The following is a 14,349-nucleotide window of genomic DNA, read 5'->3' on the forward strand; positions in this document are numbered from 1 at the left end:
AGAGATCTAATAGACAGATAGGGTTCAGTCAGAGCATCTTAGGTCAGTTTACTCCCTGTTTAGAGGGGCCATAAAACCATCTGACACATGCCAGATCCATGAAGGTGTCAAATGTTAGCAGGAATAAGCTGTAGTTAACCCAATGTTTTTGAGAGGATTAATGATTTGTAATGTTATAATGGAAGATGAATTCTGTTTCTATTGAGGTCAGTGAGTAGGGCATTAAACCGACATATTAGTTTGACCTCCCATATTTTTCTCTCCCTCTGGGTACGGAACGATCCCATTAGTACTAAGATCCCATCAGTACTTAGAGCTTTGCATTTCATATGCTGTGTCGAGGCTGACAGAAATGCTCTCCAACAGGTGTATCTGTTTGTTTCTGATTGATGGGATGTCTGTTGGAATTAAACCGTTAGTGTTGGGCATTTAACACACATAATGAGGTTCACCACTTTAGATGATTTGCATGTAAAACAGTCATTGATTTTGTGGTGTAAGTGTGAGTCTGGTATTAGTATTTTATCTGTGGTGGGGATGTGGGCGCAGGTCTCACATCTGTTTTGTTGGCAGTTCACCATACATTGTTTGAGGTTGGGGTTAGGGTTTGAATGAAAGTACTGGGGGATGTGGGAATATTGTCCGAAGTCTGTAGTGTGCAGGATTGCTTGTAGTTCCCTTGAGATCTTGCGTAAGGCTTACATTTGTGGATTGTAGGTGACCACTAATGGTACTCAATCTCTTTTTTTGTGGCTGCTGCTATCTCAGGAGGTTTTCTCTGGGGACACTGATAGCTTTCTGAATTCGGGAGTCTGTGATTTTTTTTATACTGTACCCATGGTTTATAAATTCCTTCGTGAGATTCTGGAGATGTTTATCCTGGTCCATAGAATCTAAACAGATGTGATTATATCAGATGGCTTGACTGTAGATGATTGAGTTTTTGGTATGTCTGGGATGGAAGCTGACGTGTTTCAAGCAGGTTGGTCTATCTGTTGGTTTACGGTAGAGTGAAGTCTTAATGGACTTGTTCTTAATGTAAATGGTAGTGTCTATGAATTGGATGTTAGCGTTGGAGTAGGTCAGTTTCAGGTTTGTATTAGGATGAAAGGCATTTGTGATGGCGTGTATAAGTGGTTCCCTGAAGAAAGGGTTAACTGCTTACAAGAGTCTAAGCCCAGTACTCCAATCTATTTTGCCCTTAAGTGGAGGTGAGGTTTTGTTATGTTTGACCTGTATATTTTATGTCACTGCGAATGTAACAGTGTTGCATAATTTGTATGGTAAGAGTTGGGAACTCTATACCATACTCCTCGCTACCAGTCCAGATGATTAGTATATGGTCAATGTAGCTGAGATATACCAGTGGTTTGTTGTGGCAGTTGGAGATGTAGTCCTCCTCCAGTTTGGCCATGAACAGATTGGCATATTGTGGTGCCATTCGTGTGCCCATTGCAGTCCCCATTTTCTGGAGATAATAGTTCTGTCCAAATATGAAGTAATTGTGATTGAGGATAAACTGTATTAGTTGTGTTATGGGTTCCATTCCTAGGTTCTCCTGTTGCAGGTATTTGCAGCGTGATAGCAAGAATGGTGCAATCGGGAACTGTGCCGATGTTGGCAAGATTGTTTAGGAGATCAGGGGTGTCTTGGAGGTAATTGGGTGATCCCTTTACTAAGGGATCTTCAATGCACCAATAACATTACAACAGAGCTTTATGCCACATATTTTATATTTATTTGTCTGTTGCTACCTTGTTGGGCGCGTCTATTTCCGTGGAAGCGGCTGCGTCTACTCCTATGTCTCGGTATCGGAGAGTCATGTTGAAGTGCTGGCTTCTGGCAGCGGCGGTTGAGGGTCCGTTGCGGCCCTGATTTTCAATGTTGTTGATTTCCTTCTTTTATTTCCGGGTATGCGTGAAGCGGGTGTTTTGCGCATGCACGGTACTTCAGGTTGTGCACTATAGCTGATCATGATCAGGAAACAAATACTTCAATGCAGCTATTTGGTTCATGATCAAAAAGTGCAGTTTATTAACGTTTCCAGTGGCATTTTTTCCTCTCCTGCAGGTCGTTTATAGTTGTAAACTAAAAGAAAACTTGATACAATAATATTTATTTCTATACAAAATACATTTATATACATCATATAAATTCTAGTTACTATATTTATTCTATTTATTATTACATACATTTATTGGGATATTCCCTATATATATATATTGTGACACAAGGTCTGGTAAAGTGGTAGATGGCAGGTATATTAGACCAGCCTTGGTCAATAGTAGTCTGCCTTAAAATATGTCCCAGGGAAAGATGTTTTATTACAAACTGCACTACTGGCAGTTTGCAAAACATGGTAAGGGTCCCTGGGGTGGAGCAATTGGAGAGCAGGGTGGGCCAATGCTCCATTCCCCCATTCTGTGGAAACTCCATGCCGGGTTTTTCAGCAGGCAAGAAATCTGCAGGATCCGGTCCGGGATTTCTATGAGGCCGGCATCAGGCACAGGTGCTGGACATTAAAAACCCCTGGAGCCTAATACTCAGGGAGACTGTTGGGGGAAGAGGAAGTTCCCTGTACTCCCAGGGCAAGGAGAGGCCCTGAACAAGATCATCCCTGAGCCAAGTGAGGCAATACCTGCCTGGACTCTTTTGTGTGCTGTCTGGGGGAGGTTTTCCAGAGCCTGGCGTAGCTGGGTCTGGCTGGGAGGTTGAGATAGTGGGTGATTAGGCTGGTCAGTCTGCACCAGCGTAGTTTAGTTAGAGAGGGCTCCAATTAGGAGCTAGGTTTTCGTTTTATGATTTGGTTTTGGGGTTTGAGCGATTAAAAATAAAGCGCTATTTTGTTCAAAGCTGCTGTTCCTGACTCTGATTGCCCTAGAGGACTGTGCTTAGGACCCCTAAAAAGTGACATGTGTGGCCCTAATGCTATAGGGTTTGTCACAATATATATATATATATATATATATATACTGAAGGTTTTTTCTCCAAGATCCAATTCTGCTTATATGGATGCTTATCTCCTGACAGGGAGAATGATTCATGTTATACAGACATGCGATTTCCAACGCTTACGGAGACAAATTAATCTGCAAAGCTATACATTCAGCCATGTCGGACATGTTATAAAAGATTAAAACACTTCTGAGACTCCCTTGTAGGGATTCCCCAAACCCCTGTAACATCAGTTATTGGCGATAATATCGGGAAAAGCCTTACATAAAGCGACATTCCCTGTTCCTCGGAAAGGAAACCAACACCCCATTTGTTGAATGCTCGATTTGTAAGCCCGTGGAACCATAAAGTGGGTGAGCCCCTAAAACAAATAACTCTCCTGTTGATGTGGGTATGTAAAGAAGATACGTGGATACAAAGGTCCGTGTGCCTGCTGGGAAGTGCTAACTCAGCATTAACTATAAAAAGGGGAAGCTTTCTTCTGCTTCATCTTGATCCTCCGTTGGCGCAGTTATTTAATAAAGAACCTGGTCCACCTTCTAGATTGGAAGCTCATTTAAGCCGGGCCCTCCTGACCTGTTGTTTCTGTATGTCATCTTGTTATGTTATATACCATTATGTCCTGCCTACCCATTGTACAGTGCTGCAGAATCTGATGGCGCTATCAATTGGTTGATGCTAGAGGAGGCCCCTGCCGGTGACCAATAAAGTCGTTCTTATGGCCCTTTAACTCCTGACGGCAAAACGGATTTCCGCCTGCGTACCGCGTTAACCGAACACAAGTCTAGTGAATACATTCACTTTTTTGACAAAGCTAAAAGCTCAATCAAAAAGTTTTTCCCCCAAGGTTTTCAAAAAGGCCTGGGAAAGGATGGAGCCGATATTCGTGCCACTCAATATCTCATACCCCAACTTTGAGTAGAGGCTCCGGAAACGACATTCAGTTCCAGCAAATGGATCTATTAAACAGACCCACTTTCTTCCCATCAAGATGACATTTTTAGAGGTCCATGGGAGGCAGAAGATATCCGAGATCCAAGTCTGCTTCAGGTAAGATTTAAAACCATTCTTTTTTCTCTGGAAAAAGTAGGTGGCAGACTAATTTTTTCCCAGTAATGGTTAAAAATGACCGCAGACCCCAAAACCGCTTCATCCACTTTATTTTTTAGCCGGTGGAGCTAGAGTCTAAGGAATTCTCCTCTGCAGTTAGACTTGAACATATTCTTAGGGCAGCAGATTGGTTTAGGATATCTGCATTTCAAGATTTTAGTTTTAAACTTTTGCTTTAACATTATGAATTGATATGTCTGCTGGTTAAAGACGAAATGCAGTCGCTGCGTGTTAATTCCACTTGTCTGAAACGACTTCATGTTTCTGTTCCAGGTTTCCACATAGTGGCTTTTAGTTTATAATGGATCGGCATAGATTTGAATGTCTATGGGTGTAAGATTGATGAACACAGAGGTACAAGATTTAGAGGAAAAAGAGTGATCATGCCTGTTCCAGCGTCTGCTCCAGCCAGCAATCCCTTTCTTGTAAAAAAAAAAGGAAGAATTAAACAAATGGGTTTCTTATAATCATTTCAGAATGGAACGGATACACAGTTTAAGAGACACAAATCTTTTCCGGGCAACAGGATGAAGATTACCTTCCGGCCTAACATCAGCCTCCTTGTGATTTACAAAACTGATGAAACCTGTGATTTCTATTTTTAGAAGCAGAGGGGTAAGATAATCTATTGGGACAACATTCTCAGAATGGCTGAAAACGAAGCTATTACATACCAAATGGACAATAAAACCTTCATGGACTTAGGTTTCCTCATAAATTGGAAAAAATGTATGGCAATTCCTCAAACCCAACTGGAATTGGAAGAAAGAAATTAAGTCCATCCTGGTAAAGAAAGCTTCATTTGACGAACATTTGAGTCAGACGCCAGATCTTCACATCAATTATCTAGAATTGCTTGAATTGCATAAAATCAAAGCTAATAATGGATTTGGCAAAAAAATTCTGCCATTCCTGCTTGGTTCGAGGCATTACCATCCAAACAGAATACATATCTGGCCTCTCGAACACAATTGCAGATAGGTACTCCGGACACCTCAAAGATTTTAGCCGCAAGAAATCAAAATATGAACCCATCTGAATTCCCAGTTATTGAGGTTCTTCAGGTGGAGACATTTTTATTCTAGTTTTCCTAATCACCCCAATTTATGTGTTGTGTAATGTTTGCAACATTACTTGGATAGGACAGCAGTGTTGCACCTTTTAACTTTTAATTTCTTAAATACTACATATTTTAAATCTCACTCAGCCGGTGGAGCTAGAGTCTAAGGAATTCTCCTCTGCAGTTAGACTTGAACATATTCTTAGTGCAGCAGATTGGTTTAGGATATCTGCATTTCAAGATTTTAGTTTTAAACTTTTGCTTTAACATTATGAATTGATATGTCTGCTGGTTAAAGACGAAATGCAGTCGCTGCGTGTTAATTCCACTTGTCTGAAACGACTTCATGTTTCTGTTCCAGGTTTCCACATAGTGGCTTTTAGTTTATAATGGATCGGCATAGATTTGAATGTATATGTGAAGGTCTCCAGCATCTTCATGGGTTAAAGCATAGAAGCATTTGACTATTCGGTGGCTGCACCTTCAGGGCTGGACACATTCCTTTCTGAGCCGTCCTGGCTGAAGAAACATCTTACAATCATATCTTACAGGAAACGTGAAAAGTCGCACACGCGTGTGAGAGGAATCCACGTCTTCCTGAAGAGACATTTCTGTGTCTTATTCTGTGGTGAATTTATTTGCTGAACTCTGAGGAATGTCTGACCCTCTCTGCTCTCCTAAAAGTGACTATTCCCAGGAGGTGTCTCATGAATGGCATTCAGGAACGTTTTAATGCCTCACTGCTTGCACCTTATAAACAATCCCATCCAGGAGAGTTACACATAATGCACTTCCCAGTCTGGATTCTTCCAGTCATGTAACTGCTCACATTCCACATTAACCTCATTAAAATGGTCTGTGTAGCTGCCCTATTCACCCATAGAATCTGCCCCATACACCAAGAGAATCCACCATACTCTCTAAGGACCTGCCTATGAGATTAGGGGAAAACCCCTGTTTGTCTCAGTCTTGGCCTGTCTGCATTTAACTGTTTCCTTCCTAACAAATGTCTGTGTACGTCTTTGTACGGCTGTTACGAGTCCCCAAATTCAAAACAGAAAAAATCCAACCTTATCAAAGTATGTAAGTAAGTATGCCCTGGGCCCTGCATCGCAGCAAGGATGCCACAAACCCACCCTTGGCACATTGTTTACGATATGCCATTGCGCTCACAAAGGTTTTCACGCCAATACTGAAGAAGTATTGAAAAGGTTAACTACACACAAACATGAGGAAGGCTTAGACACCAGCACTGGAGATGTTAATCACACACATGCACACAAAATGTTTGGCACTGAAGAGGTTAAGCACACAGAAAAGAACAGACTGGACAGAGGTGCCATTTGTTGGTTACATTGTATCTCACCTGCTTGTGGGGGCAGGGAGACATGGTTGGGAACCAGGGTTACAAGGGTTAAATCTTGGCTGTGGTTGCTGGTTGCTCCTCTTACAGGGTCCCAGGAAAGTACCCCTGCTGCATTGGGGTCATAATAAGACCCTTTGTGAAGCTTTATTTGGGGGAAAAGATTGAAGGGACAATGAGATAACTCCATGTTACACAATGTTGTGCCTTGTTGTCTGGACATTCCGTCTGCGTTGTCCCTTTCGGGTCACTACTGAATGGTGAAGTTTCTGGACAGGCTCCAACGCAGCAGGCGCCATATTTGGAGCTTATGGTCCATGAAGTTCCCCCAATCGAGGCAGGGGTACAGTTTCTTGAGAGCCCACACCAGGACTAGACATACATTTTTTATGACTGCGTAAACCAACCACTCGATCCTCACTTGGCTTGATTTGGCTCCCAAGCCAGACATTGAGGCCTAACCCTACCAAAAATCTTTTTTTAAATCAAGGAGGCCAAATCCAGGAGCCCAAAGATGGAGTCAGCCCTATAGCAGGAAACCAAATTGGGATAATACCCAAAGAATGCCAGTACTTATGTATTTTGCTCATCTCAGGCACTGTCGTCATTGGGCTACGCTATGTCTTCACACCTGTTAATTTTTCTGCATGCTGTTAATTTTTCTGCATGGATGGATGTGGCCCGGCACCTGATCCAGGTGCTTGAGATGGCCGGCCCAAGATTTCCTATAGACGGTCTACGTACCTCTCGAAGGGTTTTACCTTGAACTGGTATAAATGAAACAGTATGATGACCACAGCTTTAGAGACTACGTCTGGAGCCAGCATTCCCAGATTATGTCCAAGGAGGTGAGATATGCCCCTCTCGCTAATCAATCCTGGAGCTCATCGTCTCTGGGCATAAGGTAGTCTTTCGTATACATTAAAATGGATATGACGACTCCACCGTCCCTTTAAATGTTTGAGCCATTACATTGTGACAGTGAGAGGCCAGTGATGGCTGCAAATACAACCTCCTCCCTTAAAAAAAAAAAAGCCCCTCTATAGAACCAGTCATGGCTTCAAATCAACTGGACCCTTAAAAAACAGTCAAACAAGTTAAATACAAGCCCCTTCACAACTCTAGTGGCTGTCCATCTGTCATAGAAACATAGAACTTGCTAGCAGATCAGCTCGATTCAGCCTCCGTCTAGTCGCCCATCTCTCCTGCTGTAAAGACTGAAACCTTAATCGGTCGTTGGTCTTGTCTTAGATTCAGGAGCTGTATGTCTATCCCATGCATGTTTAATCCCCTCACTGTATTACCCCCTACCACTTCTGCTGGGAGGCTTTTCCACTTTTCTACTACCCTCTCAGTAAAGAAAAACTTCCTCCAATTCCATCTCAGCCTCTGACCCCCTAGTGTTCGATTCTGGTCTCTTGATGTAATATTTCTCCTCCTTTGAAATAAAACTTCCCTCCTAACAACCCCTTTCTTTATGACAGCTGAAGAGATTTAATGACAAAATGAAGAGATTCTCTGTTAAATGTTTCACACGCGGTATTTTCCAATGTACAGGAAAGTATGTTCCATATTTACGGAAAGTAAAGGACAATCAACCCTTCAAAAGGAATGATCTCTCCATTCAACTGCAGGAACGTTCTACACAGAATTCTGGAAAATTTGGAAAGATAATCTGTCTTTTTCTTTCCATCCACTTTCCATTGATGACATTCCAGTCTACAGCAAAAGAAAGTCATTAATCTCTGACACAAACATACATGTCATACATACATGTCATCCTGACATATTTTCCAAGGTGTGAGGACAGAAAAAGTTGTTTTAATATTCAGTGGGGAGAAGGTATTGTGTGTTACCTACCCCCAGACGTTCAGGTACATCGAGCATCGAGCCCCATAATAACCTTATTTTTTGTGATTTCGAGGTCACAATGTGGGTGAAGAGGACAGTCAAGGAGAGAGAGCCCGAGGCCAATTACTTTGGGGTCTTTAACATAAAATGCCATCATATGTCAGTTACCCTCTGTAACCTTATCCATAACTGTGAGTAAAATGCAGCCCAAAGGGTACAAAGGTGCCTCATACGAGAGGAAGGGGCCCTATCTGGGGACCCTCTGCTTCTTTTCCTGCAAGCCTAAAACATCCTGAAATGCCAATTCTTCTAAGATTTGCAGGGGAGAAAAGGCACCCAAACAGCCATTTTGTAATTTCACTAGTATTAAGTCATTCCTGTTCAATCTGTGCCCTGACCTTCTATCTCAGATAGGATGACTGTCTAATAGAATGTAAGCTCACAAGAGCAAGACCTTCCATCCCTACCAATGTGTCTTATGTTTACATGTCCTTGTAACAAACAGCTAAATTTCCTGGTAAATAGTGATAACATAGACGCATTTCTTCTCCTTTGAAAATGTCCTTCCCTCTTGTGCCGTGTTTAACCCCTTTATGCATTTAAATGTTCCTATCACGCTCTCTCTGTCCTGTTTTCCCTAAACTGTAACATTTCAAAGGAGAACTAGAATCTAAAATCTACAATCTAAAACTAGAGGTTCAAAGGCTTATACGTAATGTAAGGAAGCGGTAGTTCACTTGGTAGACAATTCACATCTCATGGACTGCTAGACATGTAACATCTCATGAACCCAAGACATGCTACATCTCACTGACCTCTAGACATGTTACATCACATGAACCCCGAGACACCATATATCTCATGGATTACAAAACGTGCTGAATCTGGTGGACCTCATAATAGACTCATAATATCTCGTGGACCTCTAGACTCATAATATCTCGTGGACCTATACACAAGTTTCATCTCATGGACCCTAAGACATCTTATATTTCTTGGACCACTAGACTGGTTCTCAACCCAGTTCTCAGAAGAGAAGAGGTTTATAACATTCCTGGTATAATAAAAATCTATGCAAACAAAGGCTTCGATCCAAAGCAAAGCACTTAATCCTAACAATAAACAAATGCACATCTGATGAGATCATTCACAGTAAACGTGTGTGGTGCAACGAGGACATTTTTGTAAATCATGTCAGTCTGTGCCACGGTATTGAGATGGAGAGATGGAGTAAGATGGAGAGACAGCTGCTCAGGTTCGCCTTTCACGTCTCACTAAGAAATGTCAACATTGGATATGCTTATTAATGGAATGCAGAACTATTTTGGGTCAAAAGTCCATATTTTTCATGCCACAAAGTTCTTTCAAAATCAACTGCAGAATTTGCTGCAGAATGGCCATATTACATACTTCCCGACGGTCCCTGTCACGGTCAGGACTACTTGTCAAGCCGTGACTGTGTGGAGGGCGTGGGCATGAAGGGGTTAATAGCACCAGGCCTCTGGATTTACTAACTTCACTCCTTAACAAGGCATCAGTTATACCAAATTAACCCCCAAATCCTGCCTGTATCCCCCCAGATAGTCTGCCACCATCACGATTTTGATACCGGATTCGTGAGATACCCGAATTAAAATATCCCTCTATATATATATATCCTCTAGAAATTAGAAAATAACAATTTGGTAACGTGTTACCCTCTCTTAGGGTTTGTGGATATCAATACTAGAGTCCAAAGATTACACAGTGCCACAATTACAAAAAACAAGGCTTATAAAAAATAACAAAACAAGCAAACAGTTCTTAAAAACAATGGGACTTAAACACAGGGCCCTCACTCACAAGTTTCTTCGATAAGCAGGCCCCTCAGCCACGGGTTCATCAATAAGCCGGCCTGTGGGAACTCCTTAAGTCCAGGTGGTTTCTTACGATGTTTTTCCAATCAGAGTAAATTGTGGAGTTCTTCATTGAGGTGGCTGCATTGCCCCTAAAACACCCCTCTGGCCACATTACCAATTATATGACACCTTTTCAAAGAATTGGTTCCCATCTTTGATCTGCCAATAAGTTATGGTGGGGTAAAAGTGATAGAAACCCCTCCACTTAGGCTAGGAATGGAATTCCTATAACTCAGGGTCCTTATCAGTCGGGCCATGAATCACCACAGGGGTCCTGGGAAGATGATGCCTCCAGCCAGAACAGATACAGAGGGCATGCACACTGATTTAAATCAACATCAGATTAACCCATTCAATGCTTACACAAACAAACCACCTCTGTTGGATTACCCTTCCATGCATCCACTACATCATATGTCCTCTTTTCACAGCACATTCCTGCTTTGAGGCCAGTGGGGATCATTGAGGGAGAGGGAGCTTTTAATAGGTGACCCCAGTCAAGCTTCCCATGTGGTCACCTTGAGGCACTCGGAAGCTGAGTGCCGCAAGGTGGCTTTTCAGGGAAAGGTAAGTGGGCAATCCTACCCTCGCCCTCCCTCCTGCCCAGCCCTCCACAAGTTTGACCCCCCCCTAACAAAGGTGTCCCGGTTTGGGGTAACTGACAAGATTCAATGGCGGTCACATGCTACCAGCTCCAAAACAACTCACAGAACAAACCACTTTAAATTTTGTGAGTTTCAGTTGAGGGGATTCAAACTTAATGAAAAAGCATGTCCTCGCCTGAAAGCCTGAACCCGCCACATAAGAAACTCGGTCTTACAGTTCTCACTTATTATGAAGTCTCGCACTTTAGCTCGTACTGCATCCAGCCTGATTTATTTCCTACGATTACATACACAGAGCAAGTGACATGACAGACTGCCAAAAAGACTTCACACCACCTCATCTGACACACAGCACAGACATGGAAAAACTACTACTGGGCTCAACAGAGACAAGCATCGGATGCCCTGCTCCAAGACAGTTAAATTAACTATTTTGTGATATTAGATAGGGTCATGTTTTTCATTCTGTTGTATTGTCCAATGTCGTGATACGTTCACTGGAACCAATATGTTACAGGAGATAATACTTTCCACGTGTGAGGCCCATGAGTGACCTGGTGTTTTTGTGCCTGTACCCGTGCATATGCATGTACATTTACTGTGCACATGCTACATACACTGTACATGCTATGTACGTATAAAATCCATACATGTAGTTTGGGTTCTAGATATATCCTTGGTGCTATACATGCTTTATACTGGGAAGGAATGATGCTATACGTGTCGGACACGGATCTAATCCTGGAGCCGAACTGTTTTTCCAGCATCACGTCTCATTCTCAGTCTGTTTGGCCACATGTCGGAAACTCGGCTGAACGCGCCTGGAAAGATCCCGCTGGGAGTTATACGCCTGCTCATTTTTTGTCCAGGGAAAAGTTCTCTCAGACGGGAGGAATGTGGAAAGTTTCCATACTGATGCTTATGTTTCACTGTCTATTGTCAGACATTCCTAGCAAAAGCTCATCAGGAATCAGACTAAATATTTATGTGTTCTGAAGGCATTACGTAATGCCATCCGTCCCAGTGCCTCTTTATATCCAAGTCCTTAATTATATTCCAGTGCTTCGTTATATTCCAGTGCCTCGTTATGTCCCAGTGCCTCGTTATATTCCAGTGCCTCGTTATATTCCAGTGCCTCGTTATGTCCCAGTGCTTCGTTATATTTCAGTGCCTCGTTATGTCCCAGTGCCTCGTTATATTCCCGTGTTTGGTTATATTCCAGTGCCTCGTTATGTCCCAGTGCCTCGTTATATTCCCGTGCTTCGTTATATTCCAGTGCTTTGTTATGTTCCAGTGCCTCGTTATATTCCAGTGCTTCGTTATATCCCAGTGCCTCGTTATATTCCAGTGCCTCGTTATATTCCAGTGCCTCGTTATATCCCATTGCTTCGTTATATCCCAGTGCCTCGTTATATTCCAGTGCCTCGTTATATTCCATTGCTTCGTTATATCCCAGTGCCTCGTTATACCCCAGTCCCTCATTATATTCAATGTCTCCTCTGCTTTCTGCAATCACAGAAACCTTGAGGATTTATCTTGTTGCTGGAAGGACAGAGGGACCTTGTTCCAGACAAATAATGAACTGGAAGCCCCGAAAGCTTCATACACAGACAGCCATACATATAGCATACATGCTAAATTCATGGAATTATCTATGGGATATAGTTTGGAAAGGAACTACAAACAAAACCCAAACTGTTTCTATGGGTTAAATGGCTTCAAATCAGGTGTCTTATTAGCACATTGTGACGTACGTTATCGCTCACAACATGTGCAACACACAGAGGGTCTCGTAACATTGGGTCGTTTTCTGCCTTCAAAGGCTGGAGTCATCCTGGATCTCTTGATACTTCCAGGTTGATCACCTGTCTATACCAACCATAAACAAAGCCAACTACCCATATTGTCTCTATAGGTGGAAAGAGTTAAAGTACTTTGACTATTCCCCTCGAAAAGCGCTGGAGGTCGCCATCATGCAGCCACTCTGTGTAAGTATGATCTCTTGTTTCTATATTTACTCTCTTTTATACTGCAATAAATTACCCCGGTACATGCAGACTTCTCGTTTTAATACATCCTGTCTGGTCTCAGGTGGATGCAGACTTACTTCACGCACAAAGTATGTCCACAGACTACTGGATGGAAGAACCATCACAGAAAAATGTCCGGCCAAGCGATACATCCTCAGGGATTACGAGATTCAAAAAGCACAGAAAACCATTCCACGTAGGTTTGGAATTCTCTGGAGATCGGAAAATTCTAAACTGCTTCTTCACATATTTGTACCACGACATCATGGCTGTACATTCAATTACACTGTCCTCCGGCTAGAGATATGTAAATACATCGAGATTATTAACCGTGTATAGGGAGCCGAGCTCAGCCGAGCGTGCGCAGGGCACTTCACATGTGTCAAAACGCAAGGATTAATGACACTAAACTATGCGCCAAACATGAAATGACACATTAGGAAGAGGAATCCTCGCCTGGAGACCTGGAAAATATTTAGGGGAATATGTAAAAATCGCACACGTTTGATTTATGAAACAAAAGGAATGGTTTATTAAAAAAAATGTTTTAATTAAAGACAAAACTTCTTAGAACAAGATTTTCAGTCTACATGCTCCACATCGAAATATTTAAAATCAGGGAAGGGACTGAAATATCAGAAAAAATATCAGCTAATCAGCCATTAACCCCTTGTCTGCCTGATGTGGGTTATATTAGTGTTTATATTAGCCAATTGTAAAGCAGTTTACATGAAGCAAATGCACGCGTGACAAGCCATGTCACCTGTGGGCCCACAAAATGTTCCTAAATTAGCTATACATAAAAAAATACCTTGTCTTAAAGAGACAGTAAATCCAATACATGTCACGAGTTCTCCACTAATTTGTAATCAATTCCTTTACTTGTATTCAGGGATGATGACCCACAGGCTGCAGAAAGGAATCTTACCATATAATTCACTAACATACATACATATATATATATATATATACACACCTATATACATTATAACTGTAGTCACCTAACCCCTGAGATGTCAGCAGGTAAGGGACCCCCAGTAATACAGGTCATCACAGAGCGGTAGAGGTGAGGGCCCTAGAAGAAACTCTGTACAAACTTTTTTCTTAATGGCAGAACGGCAGCTCACGCAACAAACAGCACAAAGAATCTTTCTCTCCGGCGTCTGATACATTCCTGAGGGCTGACACACGTCCCGGCCAAAAACAGCTACTTCCTCGCATCCGAGACACTAACATGGAGGATCTGGCCACCTACAGGACTGGCATGAAAAGGCTGCATTCATTCTCCAGCCAGAAATGCAACAGTTAAATAAGTCATCATTCCTTTACTGTTCTGTTGCCAAATACAATGAAAGAAAGTTATTTTTCTTCAATAAAAATCACAGTTTTCTTAGTTTTTCCAGAATGTTTAAAATGTGTATGCAGCACAAAAAGTCAGCCAGCGAACCAAGTCTCCATCAGTACCATCCAGCGTAAA

The sequence above is a fragment of the Spea bombifrons genome, chromosome 6 (genome assembly GCF_027358695.1).
Source record: "Spea bombifrons isolate aSpeBom1 chromosome 6, aSpeBom1.2.pri, whole genome shotgun sequence".
NCBI lineage: Eukaryota > Metazoa > Chordata > Amphibia > Anura > Pelobatidae > Spea > Spea bombifrons.